The 10,310-nt window shown below is 47.5% G+C and overlaps 1 pseudogene; it reads left to right on the top strand.

The window, feature by feature from the left end:
* Nucleotides 1-3,246: 3,246 nt before the first annotated feature.
* On the top strand, nt 3,247-8,710 carry LOC135514589 (F-box only protein 40-like; annotated as a pseudogene).
* Nucleotides 8,711-10,310: the final 1,600 nt, after the last annotated feature.

Below are 10,310 nucleotides of genomic sequence, written 5' to 3'. Positions count from 1 at the left end.
GGCAGGTACAGGATGGCAGGCAGGCTAGGCTACTACTGAATAACTAGGCTACTACATTTAGTTTGTAGTATTTTGGTAAGACTGCATTCAAATAGGCTGTTTGTAACAGATTAATTACCTTATCTATCTTGTAGCCCATATTTATTAGCAAAACAGCCTTGCTTTAGTGTGAAAGGCGCTGTCCATTGTGCTCTTACAGCAGAGTGGAGATACATATTTCACGTCAACCTACAGGTCACTTCAAAAGTACTCAAAGATCTCTGAGTCACTGCATTTTAACATTGTGTTTGTGGTATAGGTGATGTAAGCAGAATTCAATATCATTCCAATGCAAGAACCCCCCAAAATGTTGACCCATTGCCAATTTCACTGCCCCCTTAGTCACTTTATCCTGGCGCCGGGTGTGACTTCCACTCCATGGAGCAGTACACCCACGCTGGCGGGACAGACCTGCAGGTAGACCGCCAGCCAGGCACAGGGCATACTGATTGAACAGCCGAAGCCGGCATTGAGGCATGGCACCTTTTCATTGGGGAAGAGCAGCGCATGCTCCTCCTCTTTGCACAGGTGGAAGAGGGCACCACACAGCAGGTGTCAGGGGATGAGCACACAGGACACAGAGATATCCACAGGGCCTTTCAGGGCCAGCTGAAACAGCTGTCACAGTCGCGTGACGGCGGGGTGGGAAGGAAGAACCTTTGGGGAGGGTGAGACACAGGGAGAGAGGGAGGGAATGAGAGATAGAGAGAGAGGGAGAAAGGTAAGAGAGTAACTTCCTCTTTTATGATTGTCTTTATTTGGTTTCAATAGCTATTGATTTGAGTTAATTTTGAGTTCAAATTAATTTCATGTGAATATCCTGGAAAATACACTCTGGCTAGGAGCCCTGACAATCCTATGACTACACTGAATGGTTCTAATAAACACCTCTAATACACAACCTAGAGTAAATTAACCCTGGTCCTGGAGAGCCGTGGTGTGTGCAGGTTTTGTCCCAAACCAACACTACACACCTGATTCAAATAATCAACTAATCATCAAGACCTTGCTTAGCTTAATCTGGTGTGTTAGTGCTAGGCTAGGACAGAACCCTGGACATGCTGCAACCAGGGTTGGGGCATTGTCTTGCGTCAGATAGTGTGTCGAACCGAGTGATGAACGTGGCATAGGAGTGAACACCATCTGAATTTAAGACAATGGGGTTGGGATCAATTCCATTTAGATTCAGTCACTTCAGGAAGTAAACTTAAATTCCAATTCCATTGTGTTTCAGTGCTTTTCTCAGATGAAAAAAATGAATTGGAACTTCCGTTTACTTGCTAAATTGGCTGATTTGAAATGCAATTGACTGCAACCCTCCAGAACCAGGAGTTCAGAACAGTGTACTTACTAATCTGACAGTGTTGTCTTACCATGATATCAATGCTAAATAGTCTTACCTCTTGTCTCTCTGTCTCCTCTGAGGCTGAGTTGCAGTTAGTCACCTAGTCAGTCACAAAGTCAGTCAAACAGACAGTTGGTTAGTCAGTCTGTCAGCCTTGCATGGGTTACAGTCCTGAATTTTGTTACGACATTTACCAGGGAAGTGATAAATATAGCTAGGTTGCATTCTGGTCTGCAGGGTGAAGGGGGTCTCTATCTGGAGCAGTGGAGTCAGGTTACACAGTGAGACAGACAGAAGGAAAGCACAAAACACTGCAGAGATTTCATTGGTGTTTTAATTATGGCATTATAGATTATAGATCCAACATGGATGTCATGTTGTCAATTAGTTCATTGTGTCTGTAATGATTAGGCGAAAACTGTCATGGTGGAAGGCAGGCAAGCCTTTGTGGGTTGGGCAGAGTTGTCTGACATATTGCTTACACCCATCTAGTTGCTTTCAGCTCTACAAGGGGCCATCAAGACTTGTCTGATGGGTAGGGCTAGACTATACTCGGAGGCAGTGGCGGCTGGTGGGAGGAGCTAGGAGGATGGGCTCATTGTAATGGCAATATATTGAACGGAGTCAAACATGTGGCTTCCATATGTTTGATGTGTTTGATACCCTTTATTTATTTATTCCATTCCAGCCATTACAATGAGCCCATCCTCCTATAGCTCCTCCGACCAGCCTCCGCTTCTCAGAGGATATGTCTGAGAATGGGAGGTAAGAGTTGGTATCCAACTGGATCAATCATAGCTTTACTTTTGCACACATTTTTTTGTAAACAGCCACTAGAGGATACTGTGTTGTATATGGAGGAGTGTTACTCACATGTACTCCAGTGAGTATACTTAAGTCTAAGTATACTCACTGGAGGTATACTCACTGGCTGTTTGCAGCCTGGAGCAGCTGGACCACATGGCCAGCCCCTCTTCCTGAGTGTTCCACTCGCTGCGTGCGGTTCATCTGTATCTTCCGCCTGTGGTTTGTCTTGCTTGTGTTTCGTTAGCGTTACACTATGACTCCGTGTGCATCCTTTAATATATTGGTGGCTCTTGCTGCCACACTGTATTTACCTTACACAACTTTGCCGACTGGCTTGTTCTGTGTGTGTTGTGAATTGCTTAACATGCTGTCATGTTAAAGAAATTCACATGAATCAAATCCATAACAAATCCATGACCTGTTTGCTGTTTTTTGTCTGCCTGTTTTTCAGAATTATTGGGTAAGTTATCCATCACCGAGTTCCTATTCCTCCAAGTAGGTCACGACATAAGCTTTCCCAGGGCATTGCCCCCAGCTAAGTGGCCTTGCTGGCTGGGCTGAGTTTATGGCTTCCCTTTGTGACAGGTGTGATGGTGACATCCCCTTGGAGATCCGCATACCTCATGTATGCACTGCCTGGGTTTGAGCCATGCAGAGAGGGCGGTGGAGCGCCTTACTGTGGATGCCTTTTTTCTGCAACGGGCGAGATTGGAGGCCATGTGAGAGTGGGTCGGCCAGGCACAGGCTGTTAGTCCCTCTACTGGGCCCAGTACCCCTCCCAGGAAGTGTGGCCGGAGTCACCGCAGGCAGAGCCCATCTGCTGCCAGTCCTGGACGAGGGCAGGAGTCGGACTGCTGGGACCACCTTGAATGCAAGGCGCATGCACTGCGTCAGGAGGTTGATAGCTTCGATGGCGACGACAGCTCTTACCTGTTGGGCAGTGATAGGCTGTTCCTGATGGACAATGCTGGCACTGTTCACCACCATGAGCGGAGCTACCAGGCCATCAGAAGCCAGAGGGGTGGCTTCATCAGCCCCCAGCAGCTCGATAGGCTATGAGGGGCCTACTCACTCGGGTAGCCACTACACGGGACATCAAACTGGTGGACAGCGATGACTCTTCTCTGCTGAATTCTGCCAGGCCTTGCAGGAGAGCTGAGCCTCTGCCAGGGGTTGCTTCAGACTCACAGACTGGACCATGGAGTAATGTGGCGGGCGCAGAGTCACTCAGCCTCTGGGAGTACCCGACCATGGACACCATGATAGCTGCCATGGTCCTCTCGGCCGCCTTACCAATGCGGCCATGCTGCTGCAGGCCTACGTGTAGACTCTGTTGCCCCGGGTGCAGGGGGTACAGAGGAGCTCTTCTGGGAAACGACGGGGTGTCTCGCCTGCTTTTCCTGCTCCAGAGGGATGTGGCCCACTCCAATGGACGGGCCACGGCGCAGGTGGTTACCTCCTGCGCCATCTCGGGCTGGCCCAATCCCATCTGCCAGCTGCTCTCCAGAGCACATTTGCCACTCTCCCCATCACCCCATGGCTGACCTTTTGCACCTTTGGTTAATGACATTCTGGAGCAGATTGATAAGGTTCTTAGGGACCGGGAGACCCTGAGACGGTTCATGCCTCCTCCTCAGGCCCCGGGTCCAAGACAGGCAGACTGTCGCCACCCTCATCACCTCACGCTGAGGAAAGACAGTGGGGGAGTGGCACAGCGTGCGGTGGAATAACAACCTGTCAACTGTCACCGCCATAGGGACGTGCCTGGGGGACCCAGGCGCTCGGGCACCAGAGGAACGGCCCCAGCAGATTAATTACTTAAAAATCATACAATGTGATTTTCTGGATTTTTGTTTTAGATTCCGTCTCTCACAGTTAAAGTGTACCTATGTTAAAAATTACAGACCTCTCCATGCTTTGTAAGTAGGAAAACCTGCAAAATCGGCAGTGTATCAAATACTTGTTCTCCCCACTGTATATGGATCACTCCAATCCTCTACGGTTCTAGAGGCACCTAAAAAAATGATGTAGAGAACGTGTGTCGCGACCATAGGATCTTTATATAGGGGCGGACCCAAGCTGTGACACAGGTGTACACGGGAGTAAATCTGTAAATCCTCACCTCGGATGTATCCCTCCGCCACAGACTGATACCAATATATTGGAGTGATCCAAATAGCTCACATAACCATGGTTGCATACGTAACCTGCGATCCTTCCTTAAGCCTCATTCCCCACCCAGTTGACTACTTTAAAATGGTGGAAATCCTCAATGGCAATGTCCATGCATAAACAGGTTATCTCCAAGTAGGGAACTCTATTGCTATGGTTCCTCACAAGTTTCTCCCTATCACTCAGTCACACTGGTTGGTTGAATAACTGAGTTCTCAACTGACCCAGGGTCAGCCCTTGTCTGGTAACCAGAGCATGTTTTTGAACAGGCTGTGTAGCATTTCTCAGTCAGCATGTTGGCCTATTTATAGCACTAACACATGATCTTCAGAAGGGACAGATACCATGCAGTAGTACTGTAGCGGCACAAGGGAAATGGTTTACTTCAGGTAATGTTGAGACTATGGACTATAAGACAGTTGTGTAACAATTGTTTGTATGGTTTGAAAGCTTTAAACTTTTTAGGTTTACATTATAATATAAGGTTAAGTATAAAGTAAAGGTTGCATTCAACATGTCTTTCTGTTTCAAGGGATTTCAGTTGAACAATGTTGTACTGAAGAATAAGAACATGGTATGTTTCATTTTATTTAAATTGAAGCTCACTTTATGGCATGTTAAAGTAAAAACCACAATACAACCAAATTGAACAGCATTTCTCAATGTTTTCATTGAATTGATTTAGTCATTATGTTTTTATGGGGAATGTGTACGATAGAGCTTCTGTGAAAGGGTTGATGCTGTTTCCCTGTAAAAAAATAGTTAACCATGTCTTGCCCACAAGACTTAAGATGCTTGTTTACAATTCATGTTTAGTGTACAAGTGGAGACTATGCCATCCCATGACATTAATATGTGAGAGGTGAAGTAGTTTTGACTGTGTTCTCTTCCTCTCACACTTTCTATCATTCTCTCTCTGTCCATCCCTCTTCCATCAGAGACGTCATTCCCTTTTTCTCGTCCCCCGTCCTGCCGGTCATCGCCACTGTGACAGCTGCTACAGCCGGCGGTGTAAGGCCCCGTGGAGATCTCGGTGTCTTGTGTGCTCATCCCCTGCCGCCTTTTGTGTGGAGCCCTGTTCCACATGTGCAAAGAGGAGGAGCATGCGCTCCTCTGCCCCAATGAGAAGGTGCCATGCCTCAACGCTGCCTTCGGCTGTCCAATCATCATGCCCCGTTCCTGGCAGGCGGGCCACCTGCAGGTCTGTCCCGCCAGTGTGGTGTGCTGCTCAATGGAGTGGATCCGCTGGCCAGCCGATGAAGCCTACGCAAACACACACCCCGACATCCACGCACACACACACACCTGCATGAGAACCTGCTGAAGGAGCAGAAGGCAGGAGAACAGTTGGACCTGGCCATGGCCCTGGATGATCAGAGACACCTGTATGCCCGTATGAAGATGAAGACTCTCTACCCAGAGATGATAGTGAAGGTGGAGGGAGAGGAAGAGGAGAAGAAAGAAGATAAGAAAAAGGAGAAGACAGAAGACTGGGCCACAGTGCGTCTATGTAATGGGGCCTCTACCCTCTGTACGGCTGCTGATGATGGGTGGAGTGAAGATAGGCCATATCATATCCTATCTGGTAACTGGATTTTCTGGACAAATCCAAAATGTTATTTTTACTTTATTTGAACTTTGTTATAAATTACAATAACTTGTTTTTCCTCATTATTACCCTCTCTATCCATGCCAGGCGTTCCAGAAACAGCCGTGACAGACCTTTCAGACTTTTCTTTGGAGAAGGAGGAGGGAGATGTGGGTGTTGAGGAACCAGGGGGAGACATCAGCTCTGACAGATACAACAGGTATGAGAGGATGTTCAATATGGATAAAGGAGGCTGTAATGTGGACACCAAAAACAGCCGGGGCAGAGAAGGGAAGGAGTGGAACCATTGGATGGAGTTGGAGGAGCAGTCGTGCAGAGAGAAGAAGGAGAAAAGAGATGCAGAAGAGTTGATGGGCGCTCTGCAAGCTCCAGGAGCTCCAGAGGGACCAAGGGGGACCGAGGCCAACCGTAATGCCACAGGGATTACAGGTATGGCCCCGTGGCAGGACGGGGTCCTGCAGCGCATGGCCAAGGAGGTCACCCCCCAGGAATTCAACATGTACCTGGTGCACCACGGACGCATGCTGCTCACCTTTGGCCAGATGGATGCCTGCACGCCACGGGAAAAAGACTTTGTCTACGGAAACATAGAGCCCATCCCTGTTCAGACACTGTACTCCTTCAAGGTAGTTCTGTTGATTTTTTCTCTCTAAGGCATATGCATGTTCACGTACACAGATACAAACACTTACATACACAAATCTCTGTAAAATAATGGCGTTACTGTATGTGTTATCAATCATTGTTCCCCTGCAGGTTCCTGTCAGCTACCGTGAGAAGCAGCGTAGTGTCCACTACTATGACGCATCAGCCCGTGCTGAGAGTACCTGGGCCTGTGTGGATACATCTGACCTGGGGGCATTAAAGGAGTCCTGGTGGACGGACGAGGCTGACAGCACACTACTGGGATACGCAGAGAGAGAGGTCATGGGGCATCAGGTAAGTTATGCCTATCAGAAGAGCTCAGCAGGTTAAAATAAGTGCCAGTGCTAGGTGCAATAAAATGCTGAACAAAAATAGAGCATACGTTTCACAGCTATCAGAACAGAAATACAATACGTACATCCACAACACATAAAGATATTATAGCGATGTTAACCCAACACTTGGCTATTTTATCAAGTGGTTTGGATCTGTTGGTGTAACAGCTAAGGTGTTGGGTTGACAAGCCAATGTCCCGGGTTCCATCCTCAGTTGCGAGTATCCCCTAATAAACAATTGGTGGAGATTTCTCTCTATCTCTGCCCGGATAAGGTTCTTAGAGCTGTTCTTGAGTGAGCTGAGATGTCTTTCTCTCTGTCTTCCTGGTTCTAAGATCAGTGAGGAGCGTGGACAGGACGGGCTTTATGTGGACATGGGGATGCAGACCCACTCCTTCAAGACGGCACCGTTCAGACGAGACACGACGTTAGCAGACTTGACAAGGGACAGGCCTCTGAAGCTCCGCCTCCAGCTGCATGCAGACAGCACCTCCAGCCGACACAACAAGGCTAGCTCTGCCTTCACCTTCCTCTGTGGACACTCCTTCCAACGAAGGGAATTTCCCAAACACTTCAGGTATCCCAAAAACTTCAGGTACCCCAAACACTTCCAATGCAAAGAGTTCCCCAAACACTTCAGGTACCTGGGCCCCTGTGATGTCATGTCGCCTTGAGTAGTTGCCCTGGTATGGCTGTATAGCCTCCATTGTAATGTTTTCCACACATCTAAAATGAAACATTGTTATCATTATTCAGGAACGTGCACACAGACATTCAGACGTGTGCTAGTGGCTGGTTTGAGCAGAGGTGTCCCCTGGCCTACCTGGGCTGCACCTACAGCCAGAGAAGGTTAGAGCCTTTCAAACAACCTGCCACGGTCACCTACAAGTAAGAACCATTCAACTAGCTACTCACAACTCATGCACTGATTGTGGAAGAACCAGTGTTTGTATATATTTCAGTATTTGTATTCACCGTCCTTCAGTACATCTGAATGTTTTCATTACCATACCCTAATCCTGACCTCTGACACTTTACCTACAGCCAGGAACTGAGCATCTTCAACCTCCGACCCACCGTCCCAGCTTCTCAAGGGGAGGGAACAGAGCCCCTTAAATCCTCCAAGTCGCAGTCTGGTCCAGAACCTGTCGGAACCCCCAGGAGGAGGCGGTCGAGGGGAGAAGGGGACTGTGATTCACTGAGTGCTTTGCCATCCGAGGTGCTGTGCCACATGGCCAGCTTCCTGGACAGCCTGTCCCTGTCCCAACTGGCTCTTGTGTCCCGCCTCATGAGAGAGGTATGTTCCTCTCTGCTGCAGGACAGGGGGATGGTGTCCCTCCTCTGGGAAAAGAAGACCTACAAGTCTGGTGTGGCCAAATGGAAGGCCAAAACGGTAAGAGCACTGGAGTTTACAATGACAGCAGTCTGTCGAGTAAGTTACTGTGACTTGTCACATTTCCCATGTTCTCCTCTCTCTCCCTGCCTACCCTCTCCTCTCTTTTCTTTCCTCTCCTCTCATCTTGTATCGCTCCCCAGGTGTGGGAGTTCAGTCATCTGTTCTCTACAGTAGATTTGTGGCATTTTATAGACAACGTGCCGTCCATGTCGGAGCACCTGAAGGTTTGTCCCTACTACCAGACCTGGGTACCACCCCAGCCGGTGGCCCTGCCCAGCATGAGTCACCTACAGGGTGGAACACAGGAGCAGGACAACCAGCAGAGACAGAGCCTGGTTGCTCAGTTCATGGGCAACAGATAGCAGGGAAAATAGTATTCTGATGATCCTACCTGACAGTCAGTGCTGGCTGGTGGCACTTCAAATCTGAGGATGTGCTGACAGTAATGGCTGGAATGGAATAAACGGAATGGTTTCCATGTGTTTGATACAATTCTATCAACTCTATTCAAGCCATTATTATGAGCCAGCCTCCCCTCACCCGCCTCCTCTGCTGACAGTCCACCCTTGAAGCATGAATAGAACAAATAGAACAAACTATGTGCCAGACATTTTCAACGACAGAGAATTCAGAGAATTCAGAGAATTCAGTTAAAAAGTGTGTGTTAATTACTAAAACCTTTATTACTTAAAGGTTACTATCTCACAGTTGGATTTATCAGAATCTCGAAGCAGCTCGAAGAACCAATCACACGTCTGTAGGAGACAGACAGGTCGAGTGACTACCTCCCCTCATACTAAAGAGCCATTTGCTTAATCTCTGATCATTCTCGAGCATACCGAACTTCCTCACACTCTTGCAAGTAGGGAAATGTGGTGAGATATCCCACTCATAATATCAGAGAACATGGGTAACGCAAGTAATCTTAAGTTATTTTTCAAGAATTTGTTTCAATATCTCACAAAAGTCACAATCTCCAAGGTGAGCAATTGTATTGCCGCTGACCTTATGCATAAAGGCAGGGTTGGATAAGAAGGGTACCTGGGCAAACTGTAGGCACAAATGGTGAACTGGCAGTGCATCGAGTTCACTCACTCACTTTGCCAACATAAGGGCACCAGTGAAGCAGTCTTAAAGGGGCTTATTTTCATCATGTCTGAGGCATTTATAGGAGAGTGTGATGCGTTTCACCCAAGAGGAAGGCAGGTCAGGTCTTAGCGCAATGAATGATACACCCTATGATGGCTTTCGGTGATTGATGCGGGGAGCTGGGGGGGGGATCTAAAAATACATGTAGTCCTGCTTTGTGGCATTTCGTGAAGGCTCTATGTTATACTGATCAAACTATATGTTTTTGTGTGTGTACAGTCGTGGCCAAAGGTTTTGAGAATGACACAAATATTAATTTCCACATAGTTTGCTGCTTCAGTGTCTTTAGATATTTTTGTCAGATGTTACTATGGAATATTGAAGTATAATTACAAGCATTTCATTTGTGTCAAAGGCTTTTATTGACAATTACATGAAGTTGATGCAAGAGTCAATATTTGCAGTGTTGACCCTTCTTTTTCAAGACCTTTGCAATCCGCCCTGGCTGCTGTCAATTAACTTCTGGGCCACATCCTGACTGATGGCAGCCCATTCTTGCATAATCAATGCTTGGAGTTTGTCAGAATTTGTGGGTTTTTGTTTGTCCACCCGCCTCTTGAGGATTGACCACAAGTTCTCAATGGGATTAAGGTCCGGGGAGTTCCCTGTCCATGGCCCCAAAATATCAATGTTTTGTTCCCTGAAACACTTAGTTATCACTTTTGCCTTATGTCAAGGTGCTCCATCATGCTGGAAAAGGCATTGTTTGTCACCAAACTGTTCCTGGGTGGTGGGGAGAAGTTGCTCTCGAAGGATGTGTTGGTACCATTCTTTATTCATGGCTTTGTTCATAGGCAAAATTGTGAGTGAGCC

This window comes from Oncorhynchus masou, chromosome 26, assembly GCF_036934945.1.
Source record: "Oncorhynchus masou masou isolate Uvic2021 chromosome 26, UVic_Omas_1.1, whole genome shotgun sequence".
NCBI lineage: Eukaryota > Metazoa > Chordata > Actinopteri > Salmoniformes > Salmonidae > Oncorhynchus > Oncorhynchus masou.
The sequence above is the reverse complement of the archived record's forward strand: the minus strand, read 5'-3'. Positions and strand labels throughout refer to the sequence as shown.